This window comes from Bicyclus anynana, chromosome 9 (assembly GCF_947172395.1).
Source record: "Bicyclus anynana chromosome 9, ilBicAnyn1.1, whole genome shotgun sequence".
In the NCBI taxonomy this organism is placed as follows: Eukaryota; Metazoa; Arthropoda; class Insecta; order Lepidoptera; family Nymphalidae; genus Bicyclus; species Bicyclus anynana.
The window spans coordinates 6559490-6574917 of NC_069091.1; the positions used below are offsets into that span (position 1 = coordinate 6559490).

Sequence of the window (15428 nt, forward strand, 5' to 3'; positions counted from 1 at the left end):
TTAGTCTAAAATGTTTTATGTTCATCACATATTCATTCATTTTATCTGGGTTTTTAAATTTCACTAATATTTATTTGTATAACTAGCGGACGCCCGCGACTTCGTCCGCGTGGAATTTAGTTTTTTACAAATCCTTTAGAAACCATGGATTTTTCCGGGATAAAAAGTAGTTTATGTGTTAATCCAGGCTATAATATATCTAGGTTTTGTAGGTGAGGCGTGAAAGAGAAAAAAACTTTCATGTCGTCAAAATCATCAGTTATCGCAAAAATCGGTATAAAAAGTAGCCTATGTGTTAATCCAGAGTCAAATCTATTTTTATTCCAAATTTCACCTAAATCGCTTCAGTAGTAGCGGCGTTATAGAGTAACAAACATCCAAACATACATCCAAACATCCATATAAACTTTCGCGTTTATAATATTAGTATAATTGTTTCGAGGCGTGATAGTCCAGTGAATATGACCTCTACCTCTGATTTCGGAGAGTGTGGGCTCGAAATCGGTACGGGGCATGCACTTCCAACTTTTCAATTTTTTTGCATTTAAAAAAATTAAATCTCATGTGTCCGAAACGGTGAAGGAGTAGGGTGGTAACTAGCCACGGCCGAAGCCTCACACCAGCCAAAAAAAAGCGTCAGCGTTTGTAGAAAGAGAAAAGTTGTGTAACTTGGCTAGTGGTTTAGCATGCGTCAACGACGTAATTATTTATTGTCGCGCATTTTAATATCTAGGCCTACTGGTATAACGAAAGTCCGACATAATTTCTTCTTCAATTTATTCTTTACCAGCTACAGTTATTAGCAGTATTTGGTACGTGCTAAAAGTCTGTAAAATTTGACTCTGCCAAGAAAAGTAATAGAGCACTAAAGACTCACTTCTTTAGTTCATCACAGCACAGCCACGGAGTTTTAATCCTTATCTCACGTGACATAGAAGTCTTTTTCCACCAATATGTCAAGCATTCGAAGAAATCCCAACTTTATATTAGGAAAATACACCGGGAAATGCATATTGCGGTCTGCCAATTTCCTGAATGCAGAGTCCTTTATCGGTGGCACTTGGTAACACTTTTTACATTTCCAAATTTTATTCATTTCTTTATTTCAGTCGTACTATAATGCACACAGCAATCTATACCAATATTATAAAGCTGAAGAGTTTGTTTGTTTGTTTGAACGCGCTGATCTCAGGAACTACTGGTCCGATTTGAAAAAATCGTTTAGTGTTAGATAGCCCATTTATAGAGGAAGGCCATAGGCTATACATTATCCCCGTATTACTACGGGAACGGGAACCACGCGGGTGATACCGCGCGACGTCAGCTAGTCAACAAATAACAACATTTTCCACTAGCTTGGCTTTATTAAAAAACGCAATAATAAAGAACATTTAAAAATTATAAGTTTAACATTTTCATAACATGAAAATTGTTGATTGTTGTTAACATGAGTGTGATTGTTATTAAAATTTTCATGATTATTATTGTTTTCACAAATTGGAAAAAAATCGCGACCACCATTCCAATTTTCATGGGAAATTATCTCTTCCCAATCAGGCGTTTTTGAAGAAAACCGCGGACACACATGCATATAAGAGACGAATACAAACAAATTTACAACAAAATACAACGCTTAAACAAAATACGTAGAATAACTTGCTGGAAACTCTTTTATTCTTACGCCAGAAATGGCCTCAAATAATTCGCTTTAAATAATTCTGTGCACAACAAATGACTGCGGTCTTGACCCACCAACCCTTACTTACACCTTTTATATCTAAACGTATACGAAAATCCTGAACTGCGGTCAAAGCCTACAAGAATGTAAATGAAACTTATTTAAGGCTGTGGTTAAGCTTTGTTTAATTTGGAAGCCTTTGTTGTGATATGTATCTAAATCTTTGTTACTTATAAACTACTAGCCATGCTCCGCGGCTTCACCCGCATTGTTCCCGTTCCCGTATGAATATGGTGACAAAATATACCTATGACACTCACAAACAACGTGGCTTTCCAGTGATGAAATAATTTTTTAAATCAGTTCAGTAGATCTTGAGATTATCGCCTAGAATGACACAAACTTTACCTCTTTATAATATTAGTATAGGTTGCTGTCTCTCATACAGTATAACCTCATTTTCATCATTATATGGTTTTTATAACGACCCACTGCACAGTCAGGCCTTCCTCCATGTTCGGCTCACTGTTGAGCACGAGTCTCTTCTCAGATTGAGAGGGGTTACGCTGGACAAATGCAGATTGGCAGACTTCACACACGTAGGGAATTAAGAAAATTCACAGGTTTCTTTACGAAGTTTTTGTCACCGTTTGAGACACGTGATGTTAAGTGCACATAACTGAAAAGTTGAAGGTGCATACCCCGGACCGGATTCGAATATACGCCCATTGAATTGAAGGAAAACATGGAATGAATTTATATTTTGTTTTTATTTTGTTTGTTGGTTATAGTTTTTATACTTTGGCGCCTGTTGTCCAAACCATGAATCGCTAACCATTGGCAATCATTTAACGAGATTGAAAAAAAATATTCCATACAAACAAGACTCTCATTTAATGTTTAAATTGCTTTTACAAAGTATGTTAAGCATGCGAATGTGCCCGGAAATTCATTTTAAGCCCGTTTGAGGCGCAACACGAATAAATGACTGTGGTACCGACGCACCAAATTGGGAATACCTCTCTTTATTTTGCATGTACGGAACCTCACACGTGGAGAGTACAAGAATGTAAATTAAAAATTAACTTTAATATTTGACCTATTTGTAAAAACAGTCTCCCACTCCCACTGGCTTACCAGAGAGAAAAAATGTCTCTTTTGTTGTCTTAATCTTATTAATAATGTTAACTAAGGATGTTCGATATCACAGTAATACCGATATTACTGTTATTGAGAAAGAATACAATATGGAACTTAAGCTAACTTATCCTAATAACTATACAAATCATGCCCACGTGGAATGGTGGCAAGAATACTGGCTGCATTTCCGCGCTGGACAGCCAGGGTGATCCTTTGCGCAAAAAATGAGCCAGCCCTTCTGTCACCAGTCGAGGCAACTAGCCGCGATATTAATATAATAACAACTGTTATTTATATTAATATAGATTTCACAAAACTGTAAAACTCTGAGGATTCGGATATAAATTATTTGAGACTATTTATTTATGCATAATCTTAACCACATATCTAAATATCATGTCTGTTTCGATTGGACAAGACCTGGGAGGTCAAGGCATTACCTTTCAAGACAGGAATCTATACTGATACATAAAGTTGAAGAGTTTGTTTGTTTGATTGAACGCGCTAATCTCAGGAACTACTGGTCCGATTTAAAAATTCTTTCAGTGTTAGATAGCCCATTTATCGAGGAAGGCTATATATTATCCCGGTTTTCCTACGGGAACGGGAACCACGCGGGTAAAACCGCGCGGCGTCAGCTAGTTTTGATAAACATAAAAAAAATGTATCAATACATAACTGGGCTGGAAGAAAGCAAATTGATATCGCCAATTTAAATACATCGGAAAATATAATACTATTATTATGAAGAAAAAAGATTAGTATTTTTGTATGTAACGATTCACTCTAAAACTACTGGACCAATTTCAAAAATTATTTTACCAATAGCAAGCATTATTAAGAAGTAACGTAGTCTTTTTTTATCCCCGTATTCTCACTGGAATGGGAATATCTACGTCCGATATGATTGGGATATTATCGTATCTACACTAATATTATAAAACTGAAGAGTTTGTTTGTTTGTTTGATTGAACGCGCTAATCTCAGAAACTACTGGTCCGATTAAAAAAATTCTTACAGTGTTAGATAGCCCATTTATCGAGGAAGGTTATAGGTTACATATTATGCCAGTATTCCAATGGGAACGAGAACCACGCAGGTGAAACCGCGCGGCATCAGCAAGTTATCAATATAGGCATTTCTTTATAAATAATTACAAACATTTATAATACGTTGAGGCCCAAGATCTAAATAACGTAATGATTATAACAAGAACCAACTCGTACATAAATTAAAGCTTTCCCAACGTAGACTGAATATTGTACAAGAACATGGAAAACACGAGAAGTTTAATCACGGAATACAAAACTCCATCTGCCTGTAACAACTTCACAATCTCAGGTTTAATAATCGTTTATTTATTTTTTTTTTTAATCGTTTAAAATATTAAAAATTAGGTAATATTAAAAACCCTCTTCTCTCTTAAATTAATTTGATATTTTCCTCGCTAAAAATCGTTGAAATTATTTAGATTCAAATAATTATTTTGTAATTAAACCCTTTTTGTTAATTTACCGATTCTAAAAATTTAGTACGGAATTGTTTTAGAATGAGAAAGTTTGTCAGCCCATGCTACTACCATAGTAGTAAGGAAGAGGGATGCTAAATTTGCAGTAACTAAAGCGTCATAGTGACCGATTAGATTTGGTAGATTAGATTTTAGGAAGAATAAATAGTTATACACTTTTTCGCTTTCAGCTATGGCGATTAAAAAACTTTAAATAAGCTTCGAAACTACGGTACCGATTTGAAAAATTCTTTCACTGTTAGGTAGCTGCACTATCCCCGGGTGGTATAGGCTATATTTTATCCCCGTACTTCTACGGGAACGGGTACTATGCGGGTGAAACCGCGTGAAGTCTGCTAGTGGTAAATAAAGAATCAAGTTATGTGTCGATGAAACTACTAGGCTTTACAATTTTGTCGTATTTGCAAAGGATCTCCTTATTATTCCAAGCCAGATGTGACTGGAATTTTTTGTTTTAAAAGGCGGCTGTCCACGCACTATTTAGGCACATCTTAACTTAGTAGGTATGCAACAAGCGCATGCTGTGACTTAATAAATACCGCAACACGAATAATGAGAAAGTTGTTACTTTTCATTCGTAAATATTTCCGAAACCAATGACAATTCCGCGACGCTTCGGGGCCCATCTAACGATCTACGATCGGTGCTCTAAGTGATAAAGATTAACTAGTATCCTAGTTTTAGTTTCCTGACTCCAGTTGTGTTCGGCTGACAAAGATAATTTTATGTTGGCTGGGCTATAATGGCAGACATCCACAGATTTGCATTGGACGCATCGCATCACACGGATTTTATTATACATTGCATAGAAAGTCACACAAGTGCGTCCAATGATCTGCATCGAACGGGTTTTACCTACCGTAAAATTAAAAATGCGTTGAATGATCATCATTATTATCAACCCATATTCGGCTCACTGCTGAGCACGAGTCTCCTCTCAGAATGAGAGGGGACCATATAGGTATCATTCACTTATCCCTTTACAGGTACTTATAATTTAAAGTACCTATTTTTAACCGATTACAGAAAAAAAAGAAGGAGGTCATCAGAATCTTTTTTTTTTAATTAAGCAAACAAAAGGAATTTAATACTAATTGTACCAGCCATCACCTCTGCTTCCAAATTATTAATTAACAGTGTACAAGTAAATTCGTAAGCTATATTAGTCCCTCAAGTCTCATGACGGTTAGCTGTCTACCAAGATCCGAGTGGAAGTAACCAAATATAAGACGGTGTTAATAAATCATCTTGACAGGTATTACTTCGCACCTTGGCGTCAGCGTAATTACGTCACTTACCAACAATCATTCAAAATATACTCGCTACTTACTTCAACTCCCAAATGGATGTCATCTATCACATAAATTATAGCGATTGAAAATTAAAATGGACAGGTGGATATGAAATTAAAGCCTCAATAGCTCAACGGTAAGAGCGGTCATCATCACCGAGGGGTAGTGGTTCGATTCACACTTCTTTGGTCTATTGTCGTACCCACTCCTAATACAGTCTTTCCCGACTAGTGTGAGGGGAATGGGAATATTAATCATATTCAAAAGATATAGCAAATATTCTTTTTAAGAAAAAAAAAATTGGTATTCGAGACCGATATTGAATGAGTTTGGTATTGAGTGATATTAGGCCGTACATTTTGATGCTGATAGACTTGAGCATTTGTGCGAATGTTACATCACAGAAAGATACGATAGTATTTTAGCGAGCATTCTGACGAGCGTTCCAGCGAGCATTCTAGAGAGCACGATTGCTTGGAGCTAATTGCCGAGCCAAGCTTCTATCATCGTTCCGACAAATCGGCAAATTTCAATTGGGTAATTTACAGAAACCATTGCAAATTTTACCAAAACCATTTTAATCACTCTATAGGTACATAATTCTGATAACTTCATGAAAATCCGTTAATTATTTGAGTTCAGTGTTTGTCTTTATCGCGGACAAACAGACAAACGCGGCGGCGGACTTCGTTTTATAATAATGTGTAGAAGAGTGGACAAAAGTAAACACGTAATAGAGATAGTTAAACTTTCAATATCATGAAATGCAAAACTATAGGACAGTTACATAGTTAATACCTGTCCTAGTCCTCGTTAAATATACCAGCTCACTGTTCTCCCGGGAGAATGTGCGCCGGTTATTTATTCACCAAACTAAACACATTCGTAGCGACCGATAAAGCCTTTGAAATCTGAAATGCTCGACAGTTTTGGCAGACCATATTATGTACTTACCGCTGGCGTACTTTTACATTGGTATTTCTTTGGATGGTATATGTTGTTCGATCTAACATGGCCCTAGAGGGTTTACCAAAGACAGACGCATTTATCTTATTTTTAAATTTTTTTTTATAGGCCGCTCAGAGATTGCGTTTTCGACCAGTCAGAAACGTTTGAGTGGCTAATTGAATATATTGTTTGTTTGCCTCGTTTTTTCGTCTTTCTCACTCATTACATCGTCCATTCCTCAACGACCTGTCAGAAACGAAATTTCTGAGCGGCCGGACTTTAGTTACTTCGTTCTGACTGCATTATCAGTCCTGTCACCAGTTACAAAGTCCACAATATTGTATTGTCATTTAAGAACGTAAGTATTAAATGTTCTTTTTTATGATGATGGTTTTGCTTTGGATGGTTTACAGCAGAACAGATTTTCATTTGGTTACAGGACAAGAGGTTTTGTTTATGTAAACTAACATCGTTAACGGAACGTCAGCACAGTAGAAATGCATGGTTAAATTATTATTTAAATCATTGTATACTAATTTAAACTAATTTATTTGGAGGGCGTAGATTTGAAACCGGTACGAAGCATGCACCTACAACTTTTTAGTTATGTGCATTTAAAGCAATTATATATCACGTGCCTCACGGTGAAGGAAACACATCGTGAGGAAACCTGCACATCTGAGAATTTTCACAATTCTGTACTTGTGTGAAGTGTGCCAATCCGTATTGGGCCAGCGTGGTATTAGCCTAGCCCCTTTCATTATAAGAGGAGACTCGTGCTCAATATTGATCCCAATATGGGTTATTAAATGTTAATGATGATGATGATGTTACTAATATGTTTCTACTTGCTGACAATTCTTCAATTTCACACAGTTTATCATAAAATAGAAAATGTAGAATCCAAATGGAAGTATGGACTTGGCACCCCCAGATGGATTTATCGTTCAAGGTTTGACCAATAAACTACTAAATAAAAGTAGTAATACTAAAAGAGCAAGTGAAATTAAAGCTTGTAATGACAGAGACAAAGGGGAAATATTTTTAACCGACTTCATATAACTATATATAACTAGTAGACGCCGCGTGGTTTTACCCGCGTGGTTCCCGTTGTAATACGGGGACAAAATTAGCCTATAGCCTACCAGGATAAATGGGCTATCTAACACTGAAATAATTTTTCAAATCGAACCAGTAGTTCTTGAGATTAGCACGTTCAAACAAACAAACTCTTCAGCTTTATAAAATTAGTATAGATTGTATCGTTACTGAATAAATGTGATTGTACGTATTCAGGCGTTAACTTGTAGGTGAAATAAAAAAAAATATTACCTGACCACTTTGAAGTCACAAAAATTTACACAGGTTTAGACATTGGTCTGGCTTTAGAGTCACAAAAATGTAAAACGGTCATGGGAAACCGCAAGCTGCGCTGTTTTTACGTCGGCATTTGTTTCAGAGGGATCGTAAGTATTTCCAGCATTTAGAATTACGAATAAAGCTCACTGAGAAAGTGTTTCATTATGTGGCTGACTATTAATTCCTGTAGTCTTAATCCTTCTTCGAATAAAGCTTCTCAGCTGTGCTTTATAAATCTTTTTATGTAGTTTATTTTGCGAGGACTGTACTTGATTACTTTTGTGGCGGTTTAACTGGTTTTACAAAATACTGAGAAAATTCTCTACTGTATTGGTTGTCTGGTAGAGATCGCATTAGCGAAATGACCGGCAATTGTTCATTAGATTTTACATTAGTTTCTTGGGATTGTATAAATATTAAGGACAATTGACGTTCGGGTCCCTAGGTATTAGATTTGCAAGTCCAAAAAACGCAGTGTTGATCGACCCATCTCTAGGTGGACCTACTACATCAACAGGATTGTATGGAGCTACTGGATGCTGGCGGCTCGAGACCGTGGTATTTGGAAGTCCATACAAGAGTTTTATATCCAGCTGTAAACGTCCATTGGGGTCCAAAGGTGGTTGATTTGCAAGCCTGCATCGAAAAGCGAAGTGTTAGTCGACCTTTCCCTAGGTGGACCAACGACATCAACGACGTTGTATGGAGCCGCTGGATGCTGGTGGCGGCGGATATTTGCGAATCTTTAGACTTATTTGAATTGTCCATTAGCGGACGTCCATTGCCTGATAATGATGATAAATTATTAGGATAATATACACAAAGTCATTCAGCTCCAAAATAAGCGTAGCTTGTGTCCTATTAACAGATACACTTCCAAAATTATATCCACACAAATATACGTTCATACTTAAACAGGGCAAGTTAAATATAATGTAAAAACCGTTTATCCTAAACACAGTAATCCAAGAAGGGGCACTTTCCCCGGTTCGTTTAGCTTGCTCTAGAAATAAATAAGAGCAAAAAGTGATCCGTCATTCGCAACCACACTTCATCTTCCCTGAAGACATAACTCGCAATTTTAGGATTCCGTTCCAAGATAAATGGAAACCATTATAACAACAAATACATTTGTTCGGTTTTAAAATTCACTTACTCGTGTTTGCTGTCTTGTAACATTACGTACGATCTTCGTAAATCTTCTGCAAAATGAGATTGAAAATTTCCGTTTTGAAAACTTGTAGTATGTACATAGCATATTTTACATTGCGTTCTTGCAAGATACAATAATAATAACAATATAGGACCTAATATACATTATTAATGTAATAAAGACCTAATAATTTCTATTAAAAGAGCTTCTTACTTCCAGAAAGACAAACAAGATCAAGCAACAGGAATAAATTAAACGCACACAATAACTTCGTAATAACAAAAATTAGGGTTCATTACCAATAATTGTTAACAGCATAGCTGTTATGATTTGCTAAACATCGTTGTGTATCGTTTTGTAGAATATAGTTACTGTATCCATGTGGCACGTAGATTCTGTTTCTACATTCGCAAACGCTTCTAAAATCAAAAAAGTATGGGAATGACATTTGTTATCCTCATCAAGTTATCGATCGGATCTGTCATTCTCATATTTTTTCCCAGCGTTGTAGACAGATATTCCTGTGACAAATGGCTACAGCCTCTGGAAATACAGACGTTCAATCTTTAATTTAATACTAAATGCTTAACCGAGACTTGGTCGGTCGTAACTAGCTATGGTCCTTAGAGTCACACAGCGGGCGATGGAACGAGCTATTCTAGGAGTATCTCTGCGAAGCGGAAATGAGGAATTCTGCAGAAGGACCAAAATCAGAAAGGGGCAATTTGTGGGGCACATAGTTCGAAGAGCCGATGGATATTGGGGTCTTAAAGTGCTGGAATGGCGAACCAGGTGGACTGATGACATCAAGCGAGTTACAAGGATTCGATGCTCAGGATCGTGATGTTTGGAATCCTTACAAAAGGCCTATGTCCTGAAGTGGACGTCCATCGGCTGATAATGATGAAATGCTGAAAGTTGTATACAAGATGCATCGCAGTGATCGAGTTTCTTTAAAATTTCGTTTGAAATTGCAAAATAGTGGACTATGGCAGTGTAATCTTATAAATATTCTGTTATTGTACTCAGACGTTCGGAACCTTAAAAATAACTGAGTTGACGATGTTGTTATAATTTGCGGAACCCTTATTGTATAGACTATAAGCGCTTATCCGTATTTTTTCTAAGTAAGATAAATGTTGAGTTTTATTATACGTAATAACGCGAACGCGAATGGAATATCTAAAAAATCTACCGAACGTGCGCCGCAAATTGTCCGAAAGCGGAGGTCTTCCAAATTATGTTACGATAAATTATTGAGAATTTTCTTTTTATATCTGTAAGACATCGCGCGGTTTGAATTCCGATAAGTAAGAGATTAAGCCGATAAACGAAATTGATATTGACGAGACCTTTCCAACTTCGTCGTCATCAACCCATATTCGGCTCACTGCTCTGAGCTCGAGTCTCCTCTCAGAATGAGAGGGGTTAGGCCAATAGTCCACCACGCTGGCCCAATGCGGATTGGCTGACTTCACACACGCAGAGAATGAAGATAATTCTCTGGTATGCAGGTTTCCTCACGATGTTTTCCTTCACCGATTGAGACACGTGATATTTAATTTCTTAAAATGCACACAACTGAAAAGTTGGAGGTGCATGCCCCGAACCGGATTCGAACCCACACCCTCCGGAATCGGAGGCAGAGGTCATATCCACTGGGCTATCACTGCTCATACTTTCCAACTTAGACCCAAATAAATATAACTACGAGTCAAATATAATTGACTTAAATGTCCTTCTTGTCAGCATTTAATAATAAAATGACTGAAATAACGTTTATCATTATAAAACTAGCTGACGCCGCGCGGTTTCACCTGCGTGGTTCCCGTTCCCGTATAAATACGGGCATAATATATAGCCTATAGCCTTCTTTGATAAATGGGCTATCTAACACCGAAAGAATTTTTCAAATCGGATCAGTAGTTCCTGAGATTAGCGCGTGCAATCAAACAAACAAACTCTTCAGCTTTATAATATTAGTATAGATAATAGCTAAGTAGTAATTGCAGGTACTGTATTTCACGAACACCATCATAAAGCGTCAGCTTATTAGCGATTTCTAATATTCTGCTGGTAGAATATTAGACTTTTAAAATTAGATCATGAATACCAACCTTAATAATGTTTTAATTGCTTTCACATTTTGTGAAAAAAATGCTGCAGACGAAAATAAAAGTAATAATCCTACGATGGTAATAATAATTTAATAAAATGTCCTACTCGCCATGATACTCATGTTACATAGGTTGGATCGTTTTTGATAGTGTAGTATATCTTAATCTTAACCTTATCTACTTGCTCTAGATTAGTATTTTGTTCGTGGGCTAGCAATAATTGTCATTGGGACTATTAAGTCATAGGTATATCAGGCCACATGAAATCACTGGCATGTCTCTCAATAAGTTCAAAGTTTTTATTAAACGTAAGCTTATAGAAAAGTCGTATTATAGTGTCAATGATTACGTAAATGACAAAATTGCTTGGAAATGAAATGTATTACATGACAGGCTACTTATATACCTATTGTTAAATGGTGATAAACACGTCTATGGTTTCAAATAATTACTACTAATTACATAAATTAAAAATAAAAGTAATACTACGATGGTAATAATAATTTAATAAAATGTCCTACTCGCCGTGATACTCATGTACATAGGTTGGATCGTTTTTGATAGTGTAGTGTATCTTAATCTTAACCTTACCTACTTGCTCTAGATTAGTATTTTGTTCGTGGGCTAGCAATAATTGTCATTGGGACTATTAAGTCATAGGTATACACACAAACACGTCTATTATATCACACTAATATTATAAAGGCGAAGGTTTGTGTGTAAGTGTGTAAGTATGTTTGTTCCTCTTTCACGCTGCGGCTACAGAAGTGATTTGGCTAACTTTTCATCCCGGAAAAATACATGGTTCCCGCGGGATTTGTGAAAAACTGTATTCCGCGCGTACGATGTCGTGGGCCTCCTCTAGTTTCAAATAATTACTACTAATTACAGAAAATAAAAGCTAAACCGTTATTTGTAAATAGAATATCTCTACATATCTGCATATGTTATGATTTAATATTTATTCTAAGTTGAGATTGTCGCGAACAACTGCGCACTAAATCCTCAACACAAAACTTGCTAATGGATGCCACTCAACAGAGAGACTGAGTTCACTACTTTGTGTACGTCGCGACCGACTTAGAGCAGTTCTCGGGTTCTTAATGTTTTTGCACAAACATTCCCCAACTTAGCGCAACAACGACACTAAGTTATCTTCTTATGCTGCTATTTAAATATTCTGTGAACTTTTTGTCGGTTCGGTTCAAGTCTTCTGACATACGCTAAAAGACAGACAAAGAGTTCGAAATTCAAAATCAAATGAGAAATATCTTCTGACATACGCTAAGAGACAGACAAAGAGTTCTAAATTCAAAATTCATTTATTTCAAGTATGCTCAGTTTACAAGCACTTTTGATACGTCAGTTGACTATTTGTAAAGATTCTACCACCGGTTCGGAAAGCAGATTTTGCTGAGAAAAACCGACAAGAAATTCAACAGTTGCTCTTTTAAAAAAAAACTTACAATTTTATAATATACAATTGATGACAACATTACAGTTTCATATAGTTTTACTTCCTGTGTGAAGCGTCGTAACCTCGACTGAGCAAATGTTTTTTAACACATTGCTTAAAGCTTGGCAGGTCCATCACATCACACACATCACAGGTCTGGCTGCTTGGAGGCTTCGGCCGTGGCTAGTTAGCTAGACCACCCTACCGACAAAGACGTACCGCCAAGCGATTTAGCGTTCCGGTACGATGTCGCGTAGAAACCGAAAGGAGTATGAATTTCATCCTTCTACTAACAAGTTAGCCCGCTTTCATCTTAGATTGCATCATCACTTACCATCAGGTGAGATTGTAGTCAAGGGCTAACTTGTAGAGAATAAAAAAAAACTTATTTTAGGCGCATATTACATTGACGAGTTTAAAATAGCGGAATCACACCCCTGAAATTACGAAATTTGACGACCAATTAGACAGAATAGTTGACAACTTTCTGAAAATTTAAATACGAGTAGAAGATATAGAATGGATGGAATATTGCCAGTAAAAACCAACTCATGATTTTTAACCCATATTCGGCTAACTGCTGAGCTGGAGTCTCCTCTCAGAATGACAGGGGTTAGGCAAATAGTCCACCAAACTGGCCCAATGCGGATTGGCAGACTTCACACACGCAGAGAATTAAGAAAATTCTCTGGTATACAGGTTTCCTTACGATGTTTCACCGTTTGAGACACTAGATATTTAACTTCTTAAAATGCACACAACTGAAAAGTTGGAGATGCATGGCCCGGACCGGTTTCGAACCTACGCCCTCCAGAATCAGAGGCAGAGGTTATATCCACTAGGCTGTAACGGCTCATCCAACCAACTCACAGACCAATTAGCAAGTTCACTCAAACTAAGCCGCGGGCCTTTTGTTATAGTTAAATTAGTTATAGTACTTATGTAAACATCACTGAAGCAGTCAGGTAATGGATGCAATACATAGACGCTTCATATACTCGTAACTAATTAAAACTTTAATAATATAAAGGAAGTCATATCGGTAATGGATGTTGTCCTTCAGTGCATCGATAGTTTGCACTGATCGCTAGTAATCCCTTTGCAGGACTGGTACACAGAGTCGACACTAACTAAACTAATATCAAATGGCTAAGGAAACTTGATATCAACATTAATGGGATTAGATCATGTTGTTAGCCTGAAGTTCTAGACATACGTTTTAAAAGCTCCTTATTCACGCTTCCTTTATTCACGTTTTCACTATTCGCGGAACAAAAAATTGCGTCCCAATTCTTATATTCGCGGCTAAATATTCTGTTATTCGCGGATCTGACTGACAAAACTTTTTCAAAATTTCCAAAAGTCAAAAACGCTGTCGTCTATTTTATGACGTCACAATGTTACTTGAAGTACTAGACACCAAACTTATTATCAATTGATTTATTGTCAAACGCTCCGTTCGGTAAAGGATTAGTTAACATGACGTCATGAAACAGTTGAAATAGAGACGTCATGGCTCGACAGCGTTTTAGCTCGTATTGTCAAATAAATATTAAAAATTGAAATTTTCATGTAATCGCGTCTCAAAAATCAATCTAGTAGAACGAAAATTATGAATTTTAGACCATTTAAAAAAAGTGCAAACTAGCCTATTACGATTAAGAAATTAACTACCTCGTTTACTGGTGAAACTACACGAGGTTTGACGGCCTCCGTGGCGCAGTGGTATGCGCGGTGGATTTACAAGACGGAGGTCCTGGGTTCGATCCCCGGCTGGGTCGATTAAGGTTTTCTTAATTGGTCCAGGTCTGGCTGGTGGGAGGCTTCGGCTGTGGCTAGTTACCACCCTACCGACAAAGACGTACCGCCAAGCGATTTAGCGTTCCGGTACGATGTCGTGTAGAAACCGATAGGGGTGTGGATTTTCATCCTCCTCCTAATAAGTTAGCCCGCTTCCATCTTAGATTGCATCATCACTTACCATCAGGTGAGATTGTAATCAAGGGCTAACTTGTATAGAATAAAAAAAAAAGATGTCCTGGGGTCTTTGGCCTGGTTTGAACTATGTAATATTGAGCTTTCCTTCTTAAAACAAATTCTCGGTAAAAAATCAGCAGCATTATCATCATCTGATAATGATCGTTACAAGAGTAAAAACATTGACACTATTAACCCGCTAATCTTTAGAGCTGCAAGATGGACATAAGCCCAAGGTCTTGCCCTTATGGGATGATAATCAATAAAAAAAATTAGCTACTCAAAATATCGAAAGGCTAGCTTTGAATAAAATTAAATACGTGAACACATTTACATTGAAACGACGCCAATGAAAATTGAAAAAAAAAACATGGTATTTGTAGACGAGACCGCGCCGTTCCCATCGAAGAGGAAATTAAAGTGTCCGATCAAAGCTACACAGCTATACACACAACCAATACATACACACAAACCCTACATGGGTATATCAACTTGTATTGAACAAGATTTTTCATACAATAGAAGATTCTTCCAACTCACAATACGTAATTAAAGTGACACTTTGCAACTAACTTTTATAATGTATATTTGTGTTTTAAGGATTCTATTTATATTAAAAGATCCAAATTATAACCTTCACCCATCTGTTTTTTGAATGAAAAGTGATTTATACTATGTGTTAAAAAACACGTAGCAGGTAAGTTGCCAACAAACTCCTGACTAAACTGTCACTAACCATTATTAGCTATCATTTATGATAGTGTGGCCAAAAAAAAATTA

The 15428-nt window shown here is 36.8% G+C and overlaps 1 protein-coding gene across 1 annotated transcript in view; it reads left to right on the forward strand.

The window, feature by feature from the left end:
- The window catches only part of LOC112044571 (hemicentin-1), a 215138-nt gene that overhangs the window by 185160 nt on the left and 14550 nt on the right, over nt 1-15428 (forward strand). The window lies entirely within an intron of this gene.